Source organism: Acipenser ruthenus, chromosome 5, assembly GCF_902713425.1.
Source record: "Acipenser ruthenus chromosome 5, fAciRut3.2 maternal haplotype, whole genome shotgun sequence".
Classification (NCBI taxonomy): Eukaryota; Metazoa; Chordata; class Actinopteri; order Acipenseriformes; family Acipenseridae; genus Acipenser; species Acipenser ruthenus.
Window position 1 is genome coordinate 61,159,892 of NC_081193.1, and position 24,280 is coordinate 61,184,171.

Consider the following 24,280-nt stretch of genomic DNA (forward strand, 5'->3'; position numbering starts at 1 on the left):
GTAATGTATTTCAAACTCAGGGAAAACTGTTCAAACAGGTTTTATTTAACTTACTTGCTTTACACAGTTTTTTCCTAGCTATTCGCCCCACGCTAACTTCCTCCACCCCCACATCCGCTTCCTACTAATATTAGTCTAGCAGGGGGTTTTGACTTCAGAGAGTAAATGGTCTCTAACGGCTTGTGATCCATTATCATCACAAAATCCTTCCCATACAGGAACACATGGAACTTTTCGCATGCCCAGACTATGGCCAGCACCTCTCTCTCGGTCTGAGAATAACGCCGCTCAACGTCTGTTAATGGCCGACTGGCATAGTACACTGGCTTGAATGAACTATCCGCCTGTTGTTGGCTCATGATGGCCCCGAGTCCCACAGGACTGGCATCCACGATCACATGTGTTCCCGCATCCTGCCTGAAATACGCCATTGTACTAGCGCTTGCCAATGCGTTCTTCAGTGCCTCAAATGCTGTCTCCTGCTGTTCACCCCAGATCCAGCTGCTCAAAGTTTTCGTGAGCCATCTCAAAGGTTCTGATATTGTTGCCAACTTGGGAATGAAACAGCCACAGTAGTTCACAAGACCCAGAAACCTCCGGACCTCTGCTGCTGTTTCTGGTCTGCATGTGTTCCTCACGGCCTCCACCTTGGACTTTGCTCTACTTGCCTAAACACATCTCTCATAGGGAATATTCTTCCGCGGCGTAAAATACTCTGTTAGCTTTTGCACTGCTAAATCATAATCTTCGTCTTCCCCCATGGCATCTAACGTTGCGAAAACATCCTGGAGGTCCGCCCCTCCCATATACAACAGCAATGCGTGTTTCTGAGACGCGTCCATAATTCCATAATTGCAATTAGAAATAGTTTAAAACTGTTCAACCACTTATCCCATCTCAAACCGACGCTAGTGGGCTCTACTGAAACATCGAACGGAGCGAGAGGAGGTAGGCTCAGTGCTTTCGCCATGTTAACACTGCATTCGACTCTGTTTCTCCTGTCTTTGTCTTTTTTTTTTTTAAATCTCCAAAGGTATTGTTTGTCACACTCACCCTTCACATGAAAGGAATGAAATCCGCAAATCCTTGTTGGCAATGTAATGTATTTCAAACTGGGGGAAAACTTTTCAGACGGGTTTTATTTAACGCACTTACTTTACACAGTTTTTTCCTAGCTATTCGCCCCATGCTAACTTCCTCCACCCCCACATCTGCTTCCTACTAATATTAGTCCTTTGTATAAACCTCCGCTAGGTGACACTAGCACACTACAAGAGGTAAAACCTTTCACTCTATATTATGTTAAATATTGCAGGTATTTTTGTTTGTGTTCATCAGTGCACTTCATTTTAGAATTTGGAATTGTTCTTTTCAAAAAGTAATTTACATTCTTAAAAAATTTAACTTCTATTTTAATGCTGTATCTGTATCAATCATGTTCTATTTGAATTAAATTTACATAGTGCTTGGGGGGAAAACACTTGGAATTTCTAACTTTTGAATACTAAGGTTATAACTAAGAATTTGGTCAAAACTAGAGCAGTGCCAGGGCAGCATGGTGGCATAGTGGTTAGCACTGCTGCCTCACAGCTCCAGGGTCCTGGGTTTGATTCCGGCCTCAGGGATCTGTCTGTGTGGAGTTTGCATGTTCTCCCCGTGTTCTTGTGGGTTTTCTCTGGGTATTCCAGTTTCCTTCCATAGTCCAAAGACATGCTGACTAGGTAGATTGGTCTCTCTAAATTGCCCTTTAGTTGCCTTGCGATGGACTGGCGTCCCATCCAGGGTGTCGTCCCGCCTTGCGACCTACGTCTGCCAGGTTAGGCTCCGGCTTGCCGCAACCCTCTACAGGATTAAGCAGTTACAGATAATGGATGGATGGATAGAGCAGTGCCACACTATTAATAAAGTATTTAGATGGTGTTTCTGGAAGGGGTATAGAATGAAATTGACTACAGTGATTGACACTTGCAATTGTCTAGAACAGCTGCAAGAGTTTGTGTTGATTAAATCAACAAAGTGGGAAGAAGTTAGGGAAATTGACTCAAGAGGCTAGAGAGATAGACCCTGAAATCATGGTCATGTTAAGAATTCCTTCTCTCTCGCCAGGAGAATCAGTTTCCCCCATTTCATCACTGTAGTCAGTGTTGTTCTATAACCTCCCAGAAATACCATCCAAACACAGCTCTTGTCAGAATTGACAGTTATTGGAAGGTACTACAAGAGTCTGCATGCCATGTTACATATTCAAGACATGGGAACTTTTTTAATTGTAAGGTAAAATAAGTTTACGATTCTACTTCCCAACATTTTATTAAGTTTGAATTATAAAGGTTCATCTGCACATATAAAGTTTTAAACTTTTCAAACTTTTTGAAGCTTTTAACCTCTATACACCTGGACATGCTTTACGCTCTAAAGATGATGTATATTTGAACATACCTAGGGTGCTATTGAAATAGTTTTAAAGAGCAACTATTGCTGTGTTTAAAAATGAGTTTTCAGTCCCCACATGTTGCTATACACTTTAAAAGTTTGAAGTTCAGCAAAGATGTCCTCCTTATACTGTTATTATTTTATTATTATTATTATTATTATTATTATTATTATTTTTTAAAAACAATTAGTTCTGTCCTTAGCCTTTTTTGTTGTAGATCTCTTACAGATGATTATGAAGAATATTTCTCAGGTGCATATACAAATCCAATGGCTCGTGATGAGGAAAACTAAGACCGAATTCATCCATGATGATCATGCAAAGATCAAAAAACAACCTCATCACAAGGAATGGGGCTGCGAAACTCGCACTGTTCCTTACATGTGATCATCTCCCACAAATTGAATGGGTCAATGTAGTCTTCTGAACGCCAAAGCTGTGGGACCGAGTACATAACATCTGGTATTCCATTGGGTACATTCACATTTCCTGAAGGAAGGATTTGGTGGGCATTCCACATATTCCTAATCTCATTTAATTCTTCCTAGAAAAGAGAACAACATTTTTTTTTTTTAAATGCAGGAAGTGCAATCATATTTTTATTTAACATCAAAAGATAAACTAAGCAGGTGATTCTGTTAAAAATAATACATTGTTCACATGTTGCTAAATTACTGCATGAATTACACTAATCAAATAGCAAAAATAACAGATGTTACCTTTCTTCTCCTGTAACATAAAAATGTATTCATATCATGTGCTTCAAGGATGATACCATCTCACTTGATATCACATGAATCCATGCACTTAATTAGGTAATTTAACTGCGTAATTACAATGACATGCAAAGATTGAACTCTTTATCTAGGAAATTGACTATTAGGCTTCCCAGCCAGAATGAGGCTCAAGAGGCTCAATACCACAGACATTGCTGAGCAAACTGACATACTTGTTGTCAAGCCACTTCACTGCAATCCCCCCTTCAGGAGAGCGGTAGTCGTATGCTCCACGTTTTTGCCGTGTCAAACCTTTGTCGTCCAACAAGATGGCTCCACCAGTACGGTTTTATCTCACAGGGCCGGTTATTTGCAGTGTCTGGATCAGGATAAAGCTGGTAAAATAATTGTCACAGTAGACGACAGTGGATTCTGTCTGTGCAATTGTCTTGCAAAGGATGGTCATTGCTTTGGCTCCAATCGGTAGGTCCTGCTCAGTCTCAGTCAATGCAGTGTTGAAAAAGGTGGAGCTTCCTTGATACAGCAAAAAGTCATAAATTATACCAGATGAACTGGTCTGGCAGAACAGCGTGTACCCAGAGTGTCCTGCCCCTTTGTATATTTTGTTATGATTTATTAGTATGATTATGATTTATGTACATAGAACGGCGAAAAGCCCTTTTGTTTAAATGTATGCGGGCGGACAAAAACCATCTGCTATTTAATACTCTATTGTGTTGATTCAGCCAGGAGAGGGTTAACTTCCTCTCCCTGCCTTCACATGTGGAATGCAGGTAGTAAGGAGATAAATGCTCTGGAGACAGTGCTACAGTGCCACCTTGTGGCGAAAATAAATCTGTGTGCCAAGCGGCGTCTTCAACTACAGTTATGTCTTGTGTCCAGTGAATTCCCACACCATCCCACACCATCCCATAAACTTTGCATAGCAACCAACAATTCATTTTTCAAGATTGCTATGAATCCATTTTTAAAAGCAAGTACGTAAAAGACAAGATTTTTTTTTGTTGCTTGAAATGACCACAGTTAAACTTTAACAAACTGTGTCCACAACTACTGAACTAAAACATCTTAGTTTTAAAAAAAATAAAAAATTGAACCACTGTACTCACCAAAGATGAACGAAAATGTCATCTGTTATCACCCAGCAGCGGTTCTCAGACTTCGCTGCACTGTGACCCCCTAGTTGTAGCAATATTTTACAGACAACAGTAAAAAAAAATAACACAAATACTTCTAGGCTGCCATGGTTTACGCGATCAAACCACAAGGACAGCTTCTTGATCCAGCTTTCAATTTTGTCAGTGAGAGAAAAGATAAATATATCTCGTCCCTGGAGTGTGTTAAGAATATTGATGCGATCAAAAATATCTGCCAGGTAAACAAAGCAAGCCATTTAGCACAAGCTTTTCGGGTTCTTTTTTTTTTTTCCTTGTTGTGGGACTCGATTCCCTTTAATTACTCCCTATTTCAACACTTTTCTTCAGAAAACTCTACATTTTTTGATATTTATAAAGCAACTTTTTTAACTCACTTTACAAAGTAAAAAGTGGCAATAATAATAATACATTAACGTACCTGCTTCTTAAACTAAAATGTTTTTTATTTCACAGGTATTCAACACATAACTTTGTTTTGACCTCCCTTTCCTATTTTGATGCCAGCTGCTGTGCTCCGAGTACGAACACTGGAAATCGAAATTGATAGATGAGTTTTCAGTCGACTAATCATACCTAACCCGACGTCATGTGTTGACAAATAAAAAAAGTTACAGGCAGAGGACTTGTGTAAAGAGCACATGTTTTGTTGGATATTTACTTTTAAAGCACAAAACGCCGGACACATTTTATAAATTTGTATTACACGTTAACTGTTATATAAAAACGGTATGCATTTATTTATCGGTTAACCATTTAACCGTTTAACCTATTACATCCCTAGTCAAAAATGGGTCGGATCATGAAGAAACGGTCAGGACTGTTGTTAAACTGTATATTGTCATTGAAATGAATGTGCCTACGTAACAAACTGAACCTTTTTACTGGCATAACACCAGCTACTAATGAGAAACATGAGTCAACTTGCCAGTAGTCTTCCAAGGATGGAATCTGAAAGACACCCATATAAAGCAACAATGACAAAAAATCTTGACTCTCACCAGGGTTTGTGTTCATTGAGGATGCCCGCTCTCAAGCAGAGTACAGGTTGGTCTGCTCGATGATATACTCAGTCACCTGATCAGTAAAGAACATCTTGAAATACTGTTATGGAGACTTGACAGAGTCTGGGACATCAAAAACTGGGTCAGGAACCTGGAACATGGGGATGTCAGCTTTCTTCCACATTCTGTGCCTAGACTGTGACTTCTTGGAGCTAGAATCAGGGTGGACAGTCCAGATTGAGTCCATGGCTATCTTCGGGAGCCTCCATGGAGACTGCTACAGGGGTGTGTTTGCCTTTTCTCTGTCTCTTCTTGGGGGGCTGAGCAGATGAAGTGCATGGTGAAGCACTGCTGGAAGATGGTGCACAAAAAGGTTTCATTCGACTTTATGAAGCTGTGGCAGTCTGGCTCGCAGTGGTGTGGTGGATGACGTCACGGACCAGGAAGTAACTGACTCCAAAACAGTGGATGGGCGGGTGAAACCGAGTGCAAAAGCACTCAGCGTATTTAATAATAAACAAACAAAAGATTTATACAAAATACAAACAAAAGGGCACGAGGGCCAAACGAATAAATAAACAAACAAGTAAGTGCCGTGCTGGATAATCCAGCACGTATTAGCAATTGTTTTTTTAAATGTTATTCCTTCTCTCCGCTCCCCGTACTCTCTACTCCAACACCCCAACCCTGAGTGCAGAGAGCTGCTGGTTTATATACTCTGGCCGAGGGATTAACTAGTTGTTAATTATCTTATTATCCCCCGGCCAGAGTCTGCACGCGTTTGGTAAGGATGCATGACTGTCAGCTATTTAAATAATCAGTAGCTGATCAGCCATGCATCCTCACGGGGTTTTTAAATAATAATAAAAGACGCGGCGCTTTTACCCGCGCCGCAAACAAAAATACAAATAATAATAAATAGGGCCGGGACACTCCGCCACAGAAGCACAATGTGTTAATTCTATAGGGTGATACAAAACTTTTGGCCATAGCTGTATGTCAATGCCTAAGGTTTAAACGTTCATAAAACGTAACCAAAATGCATGTTCCCATATTAGCTTATTAAATAGCTAATATTAAAATATGTTTTCATATCTTACATGAATATAGATTCATATTCATTAACCAAGTTGTATTCTTTCTTTCTTTTTTTCCTGAAAACATCCAGATTGAAAACTATAATCATTGGTTTAAATAAAGCTTAACAGTTTTATTTATTAGAGGGTGGCAATGTCGAATAACACTACCTGTCAACTATTCATACTGTCAGAATGGCACGTTCTTCTTTTTATTTATATAGTGTCTGAGGACACTCTTAAACTCACAGGAGACATTTAAGGGGGTCACAGATGTTTTAAACTCCTGTAAGTGGTTTTGTTTGTGCCCTGGGCATGCTATATGTCCAGACAACTTTTTACTAATCAAGAAAATAACACAGACTCATTGAATTTGAAGTTTGAACGAATCAGAGCAGTAGTAGTGCTCTTTCGGTTTATTAAATGCTTTAAAAAGTGGATTGGTTGGTTGCGCAGACCACCGTAAATCCCAAGTAATAAGCAATCTGGGCCTTAGTACTTCAATACAGTATTATAAATATGGTTATTATATGCTTAGCCTTTAGGCTAGCCATGCAAACAGCTAGAGCACCCTCAGCTAAGTTCTAAAACATTTAATATATCACTCTCTTAAGACTAAAACATAATTTCTATACCTTATAGCAATGTATCAATATAAACAAGATATAAATTCAAATATATGCTTACCTTCCAGTATATGGAAGTTTAGTGTAGGATACAGTGGCTCTCAAAAGTATTCACCCCCCTTGGACTTTTCCACATTTTATTGTGTTACAACATGGAATCAAAATTGATTTAATCAGGAGTTTTTGCCACTGATCAACACAAAAAAGTCCATAATGTCAAAGTGAAAAATAAAATCTACAAATTGTTCAAAATTAATTACAAATATAAAACAGAAAATAATTGATTGCATAAGTATTCACCCCCTTTGCTATGACACACCTAAATAAGCTCTGGTGCAACCAATTGTCTTTAGAAGTCACATAATTAGTTGAATGGAGTCCACCTGTGTGCAATTAAGGTGTTTCACATGATTTCAGGTTAAATACACCTGTCTCTGGGAGGTCCCACAGTTGGTTAGTACATTTCCTAACAAAAACTACATCATGAAAACAAAGGAACATTCAAAGCAAATCCGGAATAAGGTTCTTCAAAAGCACCAATCAGGGTTAGGATATAAGAACATTCCAAGGCATTGAATATCCCCCGGAACACAGTAAAGTCCATTATTAAGAAATTGAGAGAATATGGCACAACTGTGAATCTGTCTAGAACAGGCCGTCCTCAAAAACTGAGAATCCGGGTGAGAAGGGCACTAGTCAGGGAGGCCACCAAGAGGTCTATGGCAACTCTAAAGGAGTTACAGTCTTCCACAGCTCAGCTGGGAGACACTGTGCATACGGCAACAATAGCCCGGGTGCTTCACAAAACTGGCCTTTATGGGAGAGTGGCAAAAAGAAAGCCATTGTTGAAAAAAACTCACATCAAATCTTGGCTAGAGTTTGCCAGAAGGCATGTGGGAGACTCTGAGACTAAGTGGAAGAAGATTCTATGGTCTGATGAGACCAAAATAGAGCTTTTTGGCCTCAACGCTAAGCGCTATGTTTGGCGCAAGCCTAACATTGCACATCATCCTGAGAACACCATCCCTACCGTGAAGCATGGTGGTGGCAGCATCATGCTATGAGGATGCTTCTCTGCATCAGGGCCTGGAAAGCTTGTGAAGATAGAGGGCAAAATGGATGCAGCAAAGTACAGAGAAATCCTGGAGGAAAACCTGCTGAAGTCTGCAAGAGACCTGAGACTTGGGAGAAGATTCATCTTTCAGCAGGACAATGACACCAAACATACAGCCAAAGCCACACTGGAGTGGCTTAAAAACAAAAAGGTAAATGTCCTGGAGTGGCCCAGCCAAAGCCCGGACCTCAATCCAATTGAGAATATGTGGAAAGAGTTGAAAATTTTTGTTCACCAAAGGGTCCCATCCAACTTGACGGAGCTTGAGCAATTTTGCAAAGAAGAATGGGCAAAAATTGCAGTGTCCAGATGTGCAAAGCTGGTAGAGACTTATCCAAATAGAGTCATGGCTGTAATTGCTGCCAAAGGTGCCTCTACCAAATATTGACTCAAGGGTGAATACTATGCAATCAATTATTTTCTGTTTTGTATTTGTAATTGATTTAGAACAATTTGTAGATTTTATTTTTCACTTTGACATTATGGACTTTTTTTGTGTTGATCAGTGGCAAAAACTCCAAATTAAATCAATTTTGATTCCACAATAAAATGTGGAAAAGTCCAAGGGGGGTGAATACTTTTGAGAGCCACAATATATGAAAAAATAAGAACTGTCTTCAAAAGGCAGAGACTTCTGAGTTTGACTGAACAGCAATCAGTTTTTCAAAGATCCTCAGAGCATGGACCACGTCAGCTTGCAAGATCAAGTTCAATGGTATCGAATGGGGTCTTGCTCTGGGCTTATATAGGATTTTCCCTCCATTGAATACATCAGAAGTTCCAATTAAATCTGATCATCAATCTACCTTGACAGTTCTTATCTTTTGAGTAAATTATATATTCCAGAAGAATCCGGTCAACATGGAACTTGGAACATAATCTCATGGTTCTCATTTTCAACCGCTCCTTTCTCTAAAAAGTCAGATGAACTAAAGTTCACAGGATCCTTGCTATCAAGTACAATACAAGTTTACGTGTATTAAAAGAGATGCTGTTTATATATATATATATATATATATATATATATATATATATATATATATATATATATATATATATATATATATATAAATAAAAGATCAACTTTTTGTTTGATTATATTATGTTATCAATGGGCCAGTTTAACTTCATATACAAATGTGTGTTAACAAAATATTGGACAAGGACTGTAAGGGTTTATCTTAAGCCTTTGAATAAAACCACTAAGCATACAGTGGCCAGTCCAGTTATGTCCAATTAAATTCAGGCTACTGTTAACATATTGGAATGTAATAGTCTTACAGTGACTGAACTAAGTCTGACCTCTTTCTCTGTTCATACAAATCCAGTTGAAGCAGGTTTTAAGACATCCTACCCTCTTGTCAATTTTAGTGTTGATAAATATGAAACACTACCGTAAGCATTTTCTAATTATTTTGAACCACATTTTAGCTTAACTCAGTAAACCGTCCTACGCTTTATGCTCTCATCTCTTCTTGCCAGGTTCTAATTAATTTCTGTGATATATAGAAAAATGTTTATTTTAATATAAACTCCTACCTTCTGTTATCTGAAAGGTATTTCGTTCGTTAATATTAACGAGATCGCTCATTATAGAAAGGACCTTGGCTTTTAAATCGCTGATCACCAAAAAAATCCAGCTTCATCTGCCAAAACTTATTTTTTCATGCCCAGCATTGCTCTGCTACAAGCAGGTAAAGGGGAGGTCACCAAATTAATTATTTTCCTATAGTAAATACAGTTAAATACAGTTTACACTTTATTGTCTTATATTCAAACTTAACAGTTCCTCTGTTTTTATTGCAGCAAAACCTTTATATAAACTAAACATTTATATTCTTTAGTTTAATTGATATTGTAATGTCTAAAAGATTTTTTGTTTAGTTGGAGAAAGAAACTGAACTAATTCTTAAATTGATTAAATTAAATGCTTGCTCCTGCTTTCACAGTCTATTTGTATTACAGTAGAGCCTTAACCAAACAAAAACACTTGTTAGTTTAAATATTATGTTTCTTATTAGATCAAAATACTTAAAACATATTTTTTCTCTTCAGAGAGTTTTGTCACTCTATTATTAGATCAGAGTACTTTTTTTATTTAAAACCTCTATGCTTAGTAACAACACAATCAAATACAATCATATAGGTATAGCATAGCTTTTTTAGTTTTAAACATTTGTTTCAATACCTAGCCTCTTTGTTTATTTCTTTAAAAATGATGGCTTCATTTTCAAGCTAACTAAATTAGATGCCTACTTCTGCTGCTCTTAAATAAGGGAAAGCTCATTTCACATGTATTTTTTGGTCAGCATGATCTCAAGCCAGTGTGCTCTCTTTACACAGAATTACACAGACTCTATAATACTCTATAAAACCAATACAAAGTATATTTAACATTATCTTAAATGTGTCTTAATGATTTGTTTACAACATTGTCAATGTCGAGCAGATCAACTCTTCTGTTATAATAAACTTTTAATATGTTCTTCCAACAGTTTAACTTTAAATGATTTTATAACATGTATTTCTAATTCAGATACTTCAATATAGCAGTCAGAAGGCAAGAGGTTAATTTTAATTAGGTACCTGCTTGGCAGCAAATGCAACCTTGAATATTAAAACTTAGGACTGCTCATACATTTACTTAAAGTTATTATATTAGGTTTCTTATTTATTTAAATACTTTCGTTTTTTCTTACTATAATCGAACCACATACCTATCCTAGTTCGATTGCTTCTGGCATATTAACTCTGTTCCATAGAGTTTGCCATTATGCTCTCGCTAAATCAAAATTTTCTAAGGCTCTGAGTCGAATTAAAAAAGATGCTTTTGCCTGATAAGGTAGTGTGGTAGTGTGCTCCGTCCACGTGTGGATTATGTGTTATGTGTTGCGTGTAGTGTGTATAGGTATTGGTGCATGGGATATAAATGGGTCTGTGTAGCACGAGTGATTTAAAATATATAGTTGTATTTAGACACAGGGATGCATAATCACTTCACATGCAGGTATGTGAGCACGGGATTGCACAAATTAGATCACGTGCTGGGATTCAAGCGAATAATTAATTGGTAATTGAATCCCAGCACAACAGTATATATAGATGCACGTTTTACTCAGTTGTGTGTTCGATAAGTGGAGAACGGGTGTGGAGAGAGAAGGAGAAAATAAAAAGTAAGATCAAATAACAAATGCTATTCGCACAATACTTGTTTAGTGTTCGTCTACTGTCTGTTTTATTTGTCTATTTATTTTGGCCTCAAGTGCCGTGTGCTATTTTTGTTTAACTCTTTTGTTTGTTTACTAAACGCACTGAGTGCCGCAGCGTCTCAGTTTCACCTGCCAGTACTGCCTGTCTGTGTGTTTCTTTCTGGCCTGACGTCACCCCTACAGCCAGCCTGTTCACAGGGAGGTTTGGAACTTTCAGCAGGCCGGCCTGACCTTCAGTGCAATGAACTTCTTCACACAGGCCTTACACAGACTTATTCAAAAGGATACAACATACAGAATCCTACAACATTACTATTAGCAATGTACTTCATTCTATAGCATCCAATCCATGCTATAGTATAGCATCTAATAAGTAAGCTTGTTCCCAGCAAGATTAGAATTTTCCTCCTCGCTCAGATCGAAGTGGCTCTGCGAACACCACAGCAGGCCTGTGCATCCAGCGTTTTACATCACAGGTGTGGGCGACCAGGGTCTTTACTTGATACCTGCAAAAACTTAAATCTTGTTAGCTGGGCTCCCATTTCTACATTATCATTCCCATCATCAGTGGGCAAACTTCAAATAAATGTAAACTGTTTCTATCAAAGAGCCATCCATCTCTGCCGCATACACCTTTCACTCAAAGAAGGTGCTCACACTTGTACGTAAGGGAAGACGGGTTTTAGGGTCACTCCGTGACAACACCTTACAATTTACAAGAACAAAGTTTCATGAGTTGAAACCTGTGCGTCTTTCCTTGTGATGTACAGTAGTTCTGAGTTATCGTAAAATAAGTTATAGGAACTCTGAAAGCCATGCTCACCAGTATTGCTTTTCTGGTCAACTCTCTCAATGGGTCCATGTTTATAACGCTCTCAAATGAGGCGATTTTTTTGGCACTGGATCAAAAAATTCTAAACATGCACATTTAACCTCATCCATACCGTACTTTGTGTATTTGAAAAACTGTGTGGAGTCTGCAGTGAATGTATATCCCACGTATATTGTAAGTCGCCCTGGATAAGGGTGTCTGCTAAGAAATAAATAATAATAATAATATATCCAGCCAATCAGATAAGCAGTCACTATAATAGGCAAGAGGGTGGAACTATTTTTAAGGAACTGTATTTTAGAGTGTACGGTTTCCCTGGCTGAGACAGGGATATCCAGCCAGTGGGATCACTGCTATCCTGACCCCCCCCCCCCCACCCCCTACCCCAAAAAATCTCACCTCCCCATGGCAAAAGTAAATAAATACATATAATTAACAAAAAATTAAAATTGATACTTGGCAATGATTTTGTATCTGTGATGCAACAAACTAAAACAACTGTACATCAGGAGTTGGATTCAGTTTATAGAGAAAGAGTGGAAAAAAAACAGGCAGAAGCTATTTTTATATTTGAATAACTACCAAGTATTGCATATTATAGTTGTACTCTTAGTATGTTACTTAAATTTACTAGCAAATGTGTTCCAAACTGCACTGAAAGGAACAATTTCCTTAAAGTATGTTATACATTTGTTGAGGTGAGGTGGGGTCACAGGGAACCATTTGTGTATCTTGAAGAATTTAATGATTGCAAGACTCACATCTGATTACTCTCATTCAGCAAAAGAAGCATTAATATGGGATACTCATAGCACCTTTCTTTGGATTCAGAGAATTTTCAGGATTTCTTGTCTGTAGCAGAGCAGCTTCAAACCAGGGTCCGATCAACCCACCATACTTCTCTCCATCTGGCATCTCTGTAAGATCAGGATACTTATTTCTACCTGCCACCCAAGGCGCTAATCTCCGCCAATCCAATGAGACTCCATGCTCAGGATGCATCTCCGGAGCGACTGTACTGGAAGGATAGGACCCCAGTTTACTCAAAAAACTTTGGGGGAATTCGTCCATGCCTTCGCCATATTCAGAGATGTGCTATGTTCAGTATACCCAAACCGCAGAGCTGAACATTCTGGAGCTGTCTGTCAGACATGGAGGGACCATGTTTTTTGATTATCACAAAGCATTTTCAGCAAAAGCAGCAGCTATATTGGCATCAGATAACCACATCACTGACTGGGCACAACCTGATTCGGAGCTGTTCAACAGGATTTTCGGCGATCTCAGAGCTAATGCATGCAGGGTCTGTGGTTCCAATGGTCACTCAACATATCTCTGCCCAAAGGCGGCCACAGCATCAACCTCCTCCAGATCAGCAGTTGGCATCACTCCTCCTCACTATTCAAACAGAATCTCCACCCCCAACTCCATACATTCTTCAGCCCCTCCTGAGTAATCCACAAGGCAAGACAAATATGGGCACAGAATCAGATTTGCAGGAGGACAAGACAAATCTGCAATAGTTTCAATACCAGTTTCTGTTCAAACAGGCAATGCAATTTCATTCACAAGTGCAGTACTTGCGGGGATGCTCACTCGAAAGCAATCTGCCCAGTAGCTCCCAAGTGACTTTCTTCAATGCTCACAGTCTCCACTCCCATAAACATTTCAGTACTATCACAAAAACTTCTGCATCATCCTGACAAGATTTTCAGTCAAAGGACTGGAAAACGGTTTTTCAGCCGGACTCGTTAAAATTCCTTCTTCCTTTCAAAGCAAAAACCTCCATTGTGTTAATCAAGAACCAGAGTCAGTTCAATCTCTCATTGAAAAAGAAATCAAAAAAGGATTTATAGTCATCCCATTTTCAGCTTCCCCGTTTCCAATCTACAAGATTAATTGTATTGGCATTGCCACTCGGAAAATGTCAGGAAAAAAGCGATTCATCATCGATTTATCAGCACCGTGGGGGTCAAGTACCAGAAAACCCATCTTCCCTTATACAAAGTGTGAGCACCTTTTTTGAGTGAAAGGTGTATGCAGCAGAGATGGATGTCTCTTTGATAGAAACAGCTTAATTTATCTGAAGTCTTTCCACTGATGATGGAAATGAGAGTGTAGAGATGGGAACCCAGCTAACAAGATTTTTTGCAGGTACCAGGCTTTTAAAGACTGTCACCCACACCTGTGGTGGCTTTGGCAGACTCACTGAGAGCAGAAACTGACCCAAGATTGTCACAGCTACTGGAAGAAGGCTGATCTTTGGGATACAAACTGAACACTTGTGAAACTGCAACAAATATTGTAATGACTGTAATGCATTTTAAATAATATAAAGTTAGCAGAAATATTAAACAAATATTTAAAACACACTATTCAGAAAAAAATGTATAATGTACTTTGTATTAGTCTATGAGAATATTGTAGGATTCTATATTCCTGTTTATTCTAGTATAACAATAGAAAAATATTATTAGTGAATGTGTAAGGTCTGAAAAGAGAGCTCCTTGTATCAGAAGGTCAGGCCAACCTGCTGAAAGTTCCAAATCTCCCTTATCAGGCAAAAACATCTATTTTAATTTGACAAAGAGCCTCAAACATTTTAATCCAGTGAGAACAGAATGGCAAACTCTATGGAGCACAGTTAATATGGCAGAAGCAATTGAACTAAAATAGGTTTGTGGTTCTACTATAGTAAGAAAAAAAAGAATAAATAAGAAAACTGTGAGATTTAAAAAATAAGAAACCTAATATAATAACCTTAAGTAAATGCATAAGGATGTTAGTCTGTATCAAAGTATAGCAGTCCTAAGTTGTAATATTCAAGGTTGCATTTGCTGCCAGGAAGCTGCCTAATTAAAAATTAACCTCTTGTCTTCTGTGTATATCAATGGAGTAAAATAAAATTACAAATTATAAAAGAGACGGCTATATTGAAGCATCTGAATTAGAAATACATGTTATACAATCATTTAAAGTTAAACTGTTATACAAATAAAATTATTATTGTTGAAAGAATATATTACAGTTAAAAATAAGAGAGTTCAGTACTAACTGACAATGTGAACATATTGTAATAACTGTACTATGTTTTAAGGAATTTAAGGAATATACAACCATTTTAATTAAGAAAACTGAACAAATGTTAATGTTAGAAAAAAAAGCTTGAATGTGTGCCTTTGTTATTAGAGTGCATATGAACCCTAAATTAATGAAGACTATTGCGAGTGGAAGCCTGTAACCTTGGTCAAAGCAGGTATCTCATTTAATTAACTTGAAGATTAAATCATAGTTTTTAAAGAACTAAACACAGACCCTTTTAGTATAGTAAAACAAAAAAAGCAACCATTTTGACAGTATTATATTTGAAACTAAAAAATAACAGTATTGTATCTATTTGAATTGTATTGTAACCAGTAAAAACTGTAAAGAAATGAACCGAGTATGTACTTTGCTTGAGAGTGTATTCATAGTCTAGTTTCTTATTTAGAAAAGAAGTAAGCTTGATCTGAAAGTAGCCTCTAAGATAAACAGAGGTATTTAATCTAGTAAAATTGTAAATGTTTTATTATAACAGAGGAACTGTTAAGTTTGAATATAGGACAATAAAGTGTAAACTGTATTTAATAACTAGTATACCGTGGACCTACTAAAGAAATGTAATTAAATTGGTGGCCTTGCCTTTACCTGCTTGTAGCTGAGTGGTGATGGGCATAGAAAGTGCTTTTTGGCAGTCGAAGCGAGACTCACTGGTCATCAGCATTTTTGAATTCAAGGTCTTTCTACAAATGAGCAATCTTTTTAAAAGAATTAGAAGTCAATCTCAGACAAACAGTAGAATTCTGGAAGGGCATTAGACTTTCAAGAGATAAGGATTTGTTTTTGGCACCTCAAAACAGGATTCGTTGTTGCCTCTTAAAAGCGGATTGCTGTGTATCAACCTTGAATGATAACCAACGGAAGGTGCTTTAAGAAAAACATGAGTATGTACCTCATTACATTAAGAAAATAATGAGAGCTTAGTTATAAAAATTAGGATGTAAGCTTTTTTCTTATCCGAAAAGATACCAATCCGAGGCGTCTCTTGAATTCGGCCAAAAAATGACTTCATGCAGTGAATTTGGAAAAGCGATTACAGCAGAGTTTCATATTAATTAAAAAAAACTAGCCTTGGCAGGTAAACAGGGTGTCTGAAATCTGCTTGCACAGGGGTTTTTTTTAGAAACAGAGAGAGGTCAGGCTTAGTCCAAGAATGGTACAGTTAATATGAGACTTATATATTATATTTAACATTATATAGCCTGAATTTAAATGAAAATAATTGGATCTAGAATTGCAGACTCATCTATAAATGAAGGAAATATATTTTAAACCCAGGTTGGAATGATTAAACAGAGTGGGTGTGGTATATTGGAAAACATCTCTCTATATGTATTCTCTCTCTCTCTCTCTCTCTCTCTCTCTCTCTCTATATATATATATATATATATATATATATATATATATATATTGTAGTGTTCTGTGCTATGGGGGTGAGACAGACTCGGGGAGACCAGATGAGGTTCCACGTACCTTTATTTTTTAAATTTTTATAATAACACAACAAAACACTGTTTGGGCCGGGGTTCATGCCAAAATAACAAATAACTGTCTCTCTCTCTTTTACACCGCAGACTCACTGGGGGTTCACACACTGCTTCACCGACAAGCACTCTCTCAGCCGGTACTCTGTCTCTCGCAGTCTCTCTCCAGTCAGACATTCACACGCGTTCTCCCGCTCGTGGCTCCCCACCCCCTCCTACTTATAGCCTCCGGGGGAACCGCCCACTGCACACACACACATGCACTCACGCAGACACACACCAACGGCGTGCCCCGTACCCTCACAATACTCTGAACCTTAAACAGGACATAACAAACAAGACAAACACAATGTCCAGGATGCTGCCATCGCCAGGGTCGTTACAATATATATATATATATATATATATATATATATATATATATATATATATATATATATATATATATAGTAACAAACTGTCAGTGATGAGCACACAAGGAAGGTATTGGAAATGTGGGGATTCTGATGTCTTGCCCCTGTGCTCAAAACAAGAAAGATGTTTGTTCCTGTTATAGGGCTGTGTGCTCTGTATGAATACTGTGTGTTAAAGAAACTTCATTTCCCATGATACCAATGGTCAAAAGTCAGGTGACCTGCCCATGGGAATTCAGGGTTTTTTAAAAGCAGGCACAGCAATAGAGAGGAGAGCGAGGGGACGGAAGGTGCTGGGTGGTGTTGCTAGCATCATACGTAGAGTGCAGTGAAGGCGTTTGCTCAGCCTGCACGAGAGAGAAGAGAAGAGAGAATAATGGTAGAAGTACTCTTTGTTATAACAGCGAGTATTGAGCTACCGAGCGGTGTTGTCGGGTTCAACATAAAACAATGACAGAGGCAAAGAGATCAAAAGGACAGTGATTGTGACCAGAAAAGACTTCAGAACTCCAGAGCCAAAGGTACCTGTGTGGATGGACTACAAAACTACAAAGCTGCAACATGTCTGCAGTCTGAAGCTAAACTGGAACACTTGCAAAACAGAGATCTCTAAAGTGAGTAAAACAAACCGCGAGCTGGCAGTATTCAATTGTGCTTGGTTTTTTTTTGTTTTTTTTTTAATTTAGTCGTCGCCAATTTTTTTACCCCGGTTTTCTCCCCAATTTAGTATGCCCAATCATTATCTGTATCCTCGGCTCACCACTCGCAACCCCCCCGCTGACTCGGGAAACAGCGGCTGGAACACGCATCCTTCGAAAAGTACTCCTGCCAAGCCGTCATTTTTCGCATTGCAGATCCACAGCGATGCCACCAGACATATAGTGCCGGAGGACAACACAGATCTGGCAGCTCCACTGCAGAACCACAGACGCCCTATCGGCCACAGGGGTCGCTGATGCGTGGTGAGCTGTGGATTCCCCTGCCGACCTAAGCCCTCCCTACCCAGGCAGCGCTCAGCCAATTGTGCGCCGCCCCCTAGGAACTCCCGGTCACGGTCGGCTGTGACATAGTCTGGATTCGAACTTGCGATCTCCAGGCTATAGGGCACATCCTGCACTCCGCGTGGAGCGCCTTTACTGGATGCGCCACTCGAGATGTGCTTGGTTTTTAAAACAACCTTCTGTGTGCACCTGTTTTTACAAAGAAAGCCACGGTATTATTGGGACTGTTTTTATTCCCCTGTTCACCTACCTGCTGTGTATAGCGCTTACTCTGCTTGTCCCAGCTGTACACGTAAAAAGGTGCAAAAGCAGGAGGAGAGGATGAGGTGTGTAAAGGCTGTTTCCCAGGCCAAGCAGGGAGAATGGATACGATGGGAGAGTGTGGAACAATGCAAGATCAGCTGGCAAGACCTATGGACAATTGAACAGAGCAGGATCAGTTTCCTCATCAGGTCAACATATGATGTTCTCCCATCACCACAGAACCTAAACCTCTGGGTAGGAGAGGATCCCTCATGTCCTTTGTGTTCATCACCTGCAACTTTAAGGCACATTTTGACAGAATGTAAGGTGGGTCTTAGCCAAGGACGATGTTTGGCCTTAGCATGGAAGACAAGCGTAACATGACCAATAAGTTGCCACCAGTTCCATCAAAACATTACACACAAAAGACAACATTCCTCTGCCCAGGAGAGCAACCACAAAGAAAAGGTGTTAAAACCAAGCCTCGCCCAGGACAACTGGAAGCTACTAGAGACTGGAAAATGCCGGCAGATGTTGGTCAACGGCTTATTTTTCCACCTGAGATTGCCACCACTAACCTTCGACCAGATATTGTCTTCGAGGATGGAGAGTCCGGGTTTACCCAGTGGAGGTGGGGTTGTCGAGGATTTGTGGCACACTCTACAACCTGGTTTCTCAGAGACATCGGATTCAGTGGCCAAGAGTTGCGTCACACAGTGAAGAACTTATCTGAAGCAGCAGAGAGGAGCAGCAACTGGCTGTGGTTGAGACGGAAAGATTCTGGTTGGGGATCTCAAGCACAATAGAAAGAAACGCTGATTTACGGGTAAGTAAGCTGGGATGAGTTGAGTGGGGGTCGGAGGGGGGGTGATGTTGGGACGCCAGAATCACCATCAAGCCCTCTTGAGGTGTCGTAGGCTAGTCGACGAAACACAGAGGATGGAAGGTGCCCACTTGAAGACCCCAGAGATGTAGCCTAATTAGCTCAATCCAGACGGTTGTCATGCTGATGCGCTGTGGAGACCGCACTGTGGTTGATCCCCGGAGCCAGCATTACACTTCAGCCATCAACACCAGGCAGAAGGATATCTACATCATCAGATGGAATGAAACACAAATGGATGGAGATGCAGATGGATCACATTAGTTTACTGTAAAGCTACGTCTTAGTTGGTGCTTATCTTGGCGAGAGCCGATTTCATATCAGCATGAAGTTTTATCTACTCTCATGTAATGGAAATAATTTATTATTATTATTATTATTATTATTATTATTATTATTATTATTATTATTATTATTATGTGCAAGTCACCACTAATCTTGTATTACTACCGATGCCGTTCTCCAAAACTTTTTTTCTACTTTATCGTAAATGCTATAGAATGCTATTACGGACGCCTCCTTTTTGGGATTCAGCGCTTCTCAGGCACGTCAGGTCCAACTTATTTTCACACGCGCACTTTATTTTAGACGTGCTGTTTAAAAGTATCTTTTTTCACAGTAAAACAGGTTTAAAAGGCACTGCATATCAACAGGACACTCAGTACTGCATCTCCAGCCCTGCCCCACCCCTTGTTCGCTGTATTTTTCACATACCTCTTCATAGTAGTGCATACCGATAAATCATCTCCTGATCACTCGTTTTATCACCAAACTCCTCAATAATGCGATCCAAGTCATTATTTTATTACTATAACATCTAAAAAAAGCTCTGCAAATGTCTGTGATATTCTTTGAGTGCTGGATGCAGAAGCAGCTATCTTGTTTGTTTATGTCCGTGTTATTTATGTGGTGCCGAGGCTATCTGTATTCATGAGATACGCCCCTTTATTTTCGGCTTCTCTTGACTCCTATCGGTCTCACTCGGCCATTGAATGGTTTTCTCTGCTTTGGACCGCAAAGGGTTAAACAATCAGTGGTTTTCCAGTGTATGGCCTACGGAAATCGAAAACCTATTACTACATCAAAATCCACAGCTCTTCTTGAAATTTACCCAATAGTCGCAGCAGCTCAGATATGGGGTCATCTTTGGTCTAAGAAATCAATATTATTCTACTGTGATAACATATCTATAGTGCATATTATCAATAAAGGCTGTTCCAGTTCCCCTCTTATCATGCAAGTATTACGGCGACTAATATGGATTTCCGTATCTAATAATTTTCTAATACAAGCTCGCCATCTACCAGGCATTTATAATAATACAGCTGATGCTTTTTCTCATTTACAGGTTTCCAAATTCCACTGTCTGGTTCCTACAGCCAACTCCAGCAGCGACACCCCAGTTCAATCAGCTGATCTTCAACTAAACCAGCTATCAGCAAACTACTTAATTCAGTGCAAGCTTACATGGCTTCAGCACTCGCTCCCTCTACCAGATCTTCGTACTCTACAGGCTGGGTTACTTATCTAACTTTCTGTTCCCAAAGCAGGATCCATCCAACTCCATTCAACCAGGACTGGATCATGGCTTTCACAGTACACACAAAGGATTCTCTACATCTGGCACCAGCTACAATCAAATTGTATACCCCTTTAAAGTGAAACTACTATAATCCACATACAGTAATATATATATATATATATATATATATATATATATATATATATATATATATATATATATATATATATATTTTTTTTTTTGTAAAACCAGCTTTCACAATCTTTGTTGAGAAAAAAATTATTGTGAAGCAATGAAAGAAAAAGAAATCACTTTACTCCGGGGGAACCGCCCACTGCACACACACACATGCACTCACGCAGACACACACCAACGGCGTGCCCCGTACCCTCACAATACACAGAACCTTAAACAGGACATAACAAACAAGACAAACACAATGTCCAGGATGCTGCCATCGCCAGGGTCGTTACAATATATATATATATATATATATGTATATATATATTTGTAAAACCAGCTTTCACAATCTTTGTTGAGAAAAAAATTATTGTGAAGCAATGAAAGAAAAGAAATCACTTTACAAAGGTTTCATGGATCAGGCCTAAAATAGGAAACTGCAGTTAAGATTTTAAATCACAAATAAAATTAGATTTTGTGATAAATTGTTGTTAATCAATTTTAAAATCAGACCTAATACTGTATGTGGAAGGGTGGTGGGTAGTTCACTGACACACAGGAGATACAAAGGTAATTGGGAACACCGCACAGGTGCCCAGTTTTATTATGGGAGGGTAATTTCTTTTTCAGCCCGCAGAGGGCGCTGTTGTCTGTGGTCTGCCTTACCAGCGATGGTACAGACAGAACCACAACTATACCGGGAGCGGTACACAGTACAGGTGCTCTAACACAAGAATAATCAAAAGGCAAAAGGAACAGGGAAAATAAAGCACAATAAACCAAACTACAAAATGAAAGGTGCTGTGCTTGGCAGCTTTCCCCAACCATCGCTACCCGTATGGCCCGGGTCTACGTCCTACACTCACGGCTCCCTCAGCCTGCTATACAAATGTTTATCGGGGCTGCCCAAGGTTTTCCCCGCTACCGTTAATTCTTTTTCTTTTTCTTTTTCTTTTCTTCTCGTTGGGATTTCCGTCCCCGCAGTTCTCGCTCCAGTGCTTCCGTACGCCAGTACGTCTCAGAGGGCAGACCTGAGGGAACAGCAGAATGTTAACTTATAGGGCCAGCAACTCCCCCAAGACCCGCCTCTCAGTCATTCAGAGAGAAGGAAAGCCCGCACACCCACTCTCCCACCTCTCCGTGTCACTGCCATGACTGACAGGCGAATATTGATGGGCTGCTGCCCTCTTCCTACAGCACTTCGAACACATCAGAAGAGTCAGTACAGGTCTCCCCCTGTTACACTGTATTACATGCAAAGATGTAATTTACAGGGGGGGCATGCCCCCCTCACTTTTTCAATGATAAGGAAATGTCCCCCTCACATTGCAGGAGTACTAAAACTTATTTCACGATAATTTATTCACTAGTCAGTATATAAGTCAATGGGAAATAAAATGGTATAGGATCCGGATCTGGATCCGGGATCACTGGAGCCGGATCATGAGATGATGTTTTACTGTTTTAATTGTGGTGTTGATGGGCATTTAGTTAAAAACTGTCCTAAAACTAAAGAGCAGGAGGGAGATGGTGAAAGAGCAGAGAGAGATGTGTCCGTGACTCTGGAAGCTACAGTGCCGAGTAGTGCTGGCGGTGAAACAGAAAAGAAGAATGTTGAGATTAATGACAGAGGGGTGGCGGAGCCGAGTGAGGCTGTTGGTGCAGGAGTGATCCAAAATAATGTTACTTCTGTGGTGCCCGAAACCAAAAGTAAGGAGCCGAGTAGTGTTGTTGGTGGAGGGGGACATCAGAATGCTGATAGGGAGAATGCGAGGGGTGAACTTAAAGAGAGGAAAGCAGCGGGGTCGAGTGATGGTGCTGCTGCAGGGGAGAACCAAAAGAGTACTAAAGCTGTGCAGCTTGAAGTAGAAAGTATAAAAAACGTTGTTGCTGGCACGAGTAAAGTAAAGGAGACCGAGGCTGGTAAAACAGAGGGCGAGAGTCCTTCTCAGTGTACCTCTAATAAAGACGAGAATTTGAGGAAAGAGACTGCGTTGGTGCAAGTTTCTGATACTAATGTAGTGGGAGAAGTAGAGATGAGTGAGCCTGTAAATGAAAATGATGGTTTTAAACCCCCCCCAAAAAAGAAAAAAAAACGAGTGCAAAAGAAAGGAGTTGCTGCAGCTGTAGGTGTAGCAAAGAAAGCCTGTAAGAGTGAAGTAGCTGATGGGGCGAAGTGCTGGAGATCTCACTGACTCATCTCAGACTTCAGAGTTCGCTATCATAAAAAGTGGGTATAGTGAACAAAATATAAAAGAGTTTTTAGAAGTCACAAAAGGAAGAAGAAAAATTGATGTAGAGGATTTTTTTCCTGATATAAAAATGTTTCTAAATTCTGCGGCTCTCTTAGTAAAGAAGGTGTCAGGGTCTAATTTGACGGAGCAGGAACGCTGGCGTCTAAAGAACTTTGTTGTTAAAACTCGTAGTAGTCTTAACCAAAAGTAAATAAAATGAGAGCAAACTCTTTATATTACTTTCTTATATTGTTTGTTGTTTGGTTTTTGTTTTCTCTATTTATCCCAATGAAAAATCTTTTACTAGGGAATCTAAATGTAAATGGGTGTAGAGATGATCTTAAGAGAGCCTCGGTTTTAGAATACTCGTTGCAAAAAAAGATTGATGTAACATTCCTGCAGGAAACACATTGCGATCTGAAAACTCAGTCCGATTGGGAAAGAGAATGGAAAGGGGAAATAGCTTTTAGCCATGGCTCTAATGTCAGTGCTGGGGTGGCAGTTTTATTTAAAGAGAATTTTAAACCTGAATCAATAACTATTACAGAAGAAGTCAAAGGTCGTTTGATTAAGGTAAAAACTGTAATAGAAGGTCAGTCTTTCTGTTTTATCAATGTTTATGCTCCTAATGAAGGAAAAGAGAGGTTGGAGTTTTTTAAGATCTTAGATCAGGTTTTAGTAAACTGTGCCTCTGACGAGAGATTGTTTTTAGCAGGGGATTTTAACTGTACTGTGAATTTTAAAGAGGACAGGAATCACCCTGAGCCACACCCTCAATCTGCCAAGGAACTAGCTGTCTTGATTAAAAAGCATGGTTTAGTTGATGTATGGAAAAATAAACACTGTGATAAAAGACAATACACTTGGGTTAAGCACAGTAATAATAATGTCTCAATGGCTAGACTTGATCGAATTTATGTTTTTAAAGAGCATTTAAATCTGATAAAGCAATGTCAAATTTCCCCTACTATTTTCTCAGATCATAACATAGTCTCTCTTTCTGTTTTATTGCCCTCCTTTAAGCACAGTCGCTCT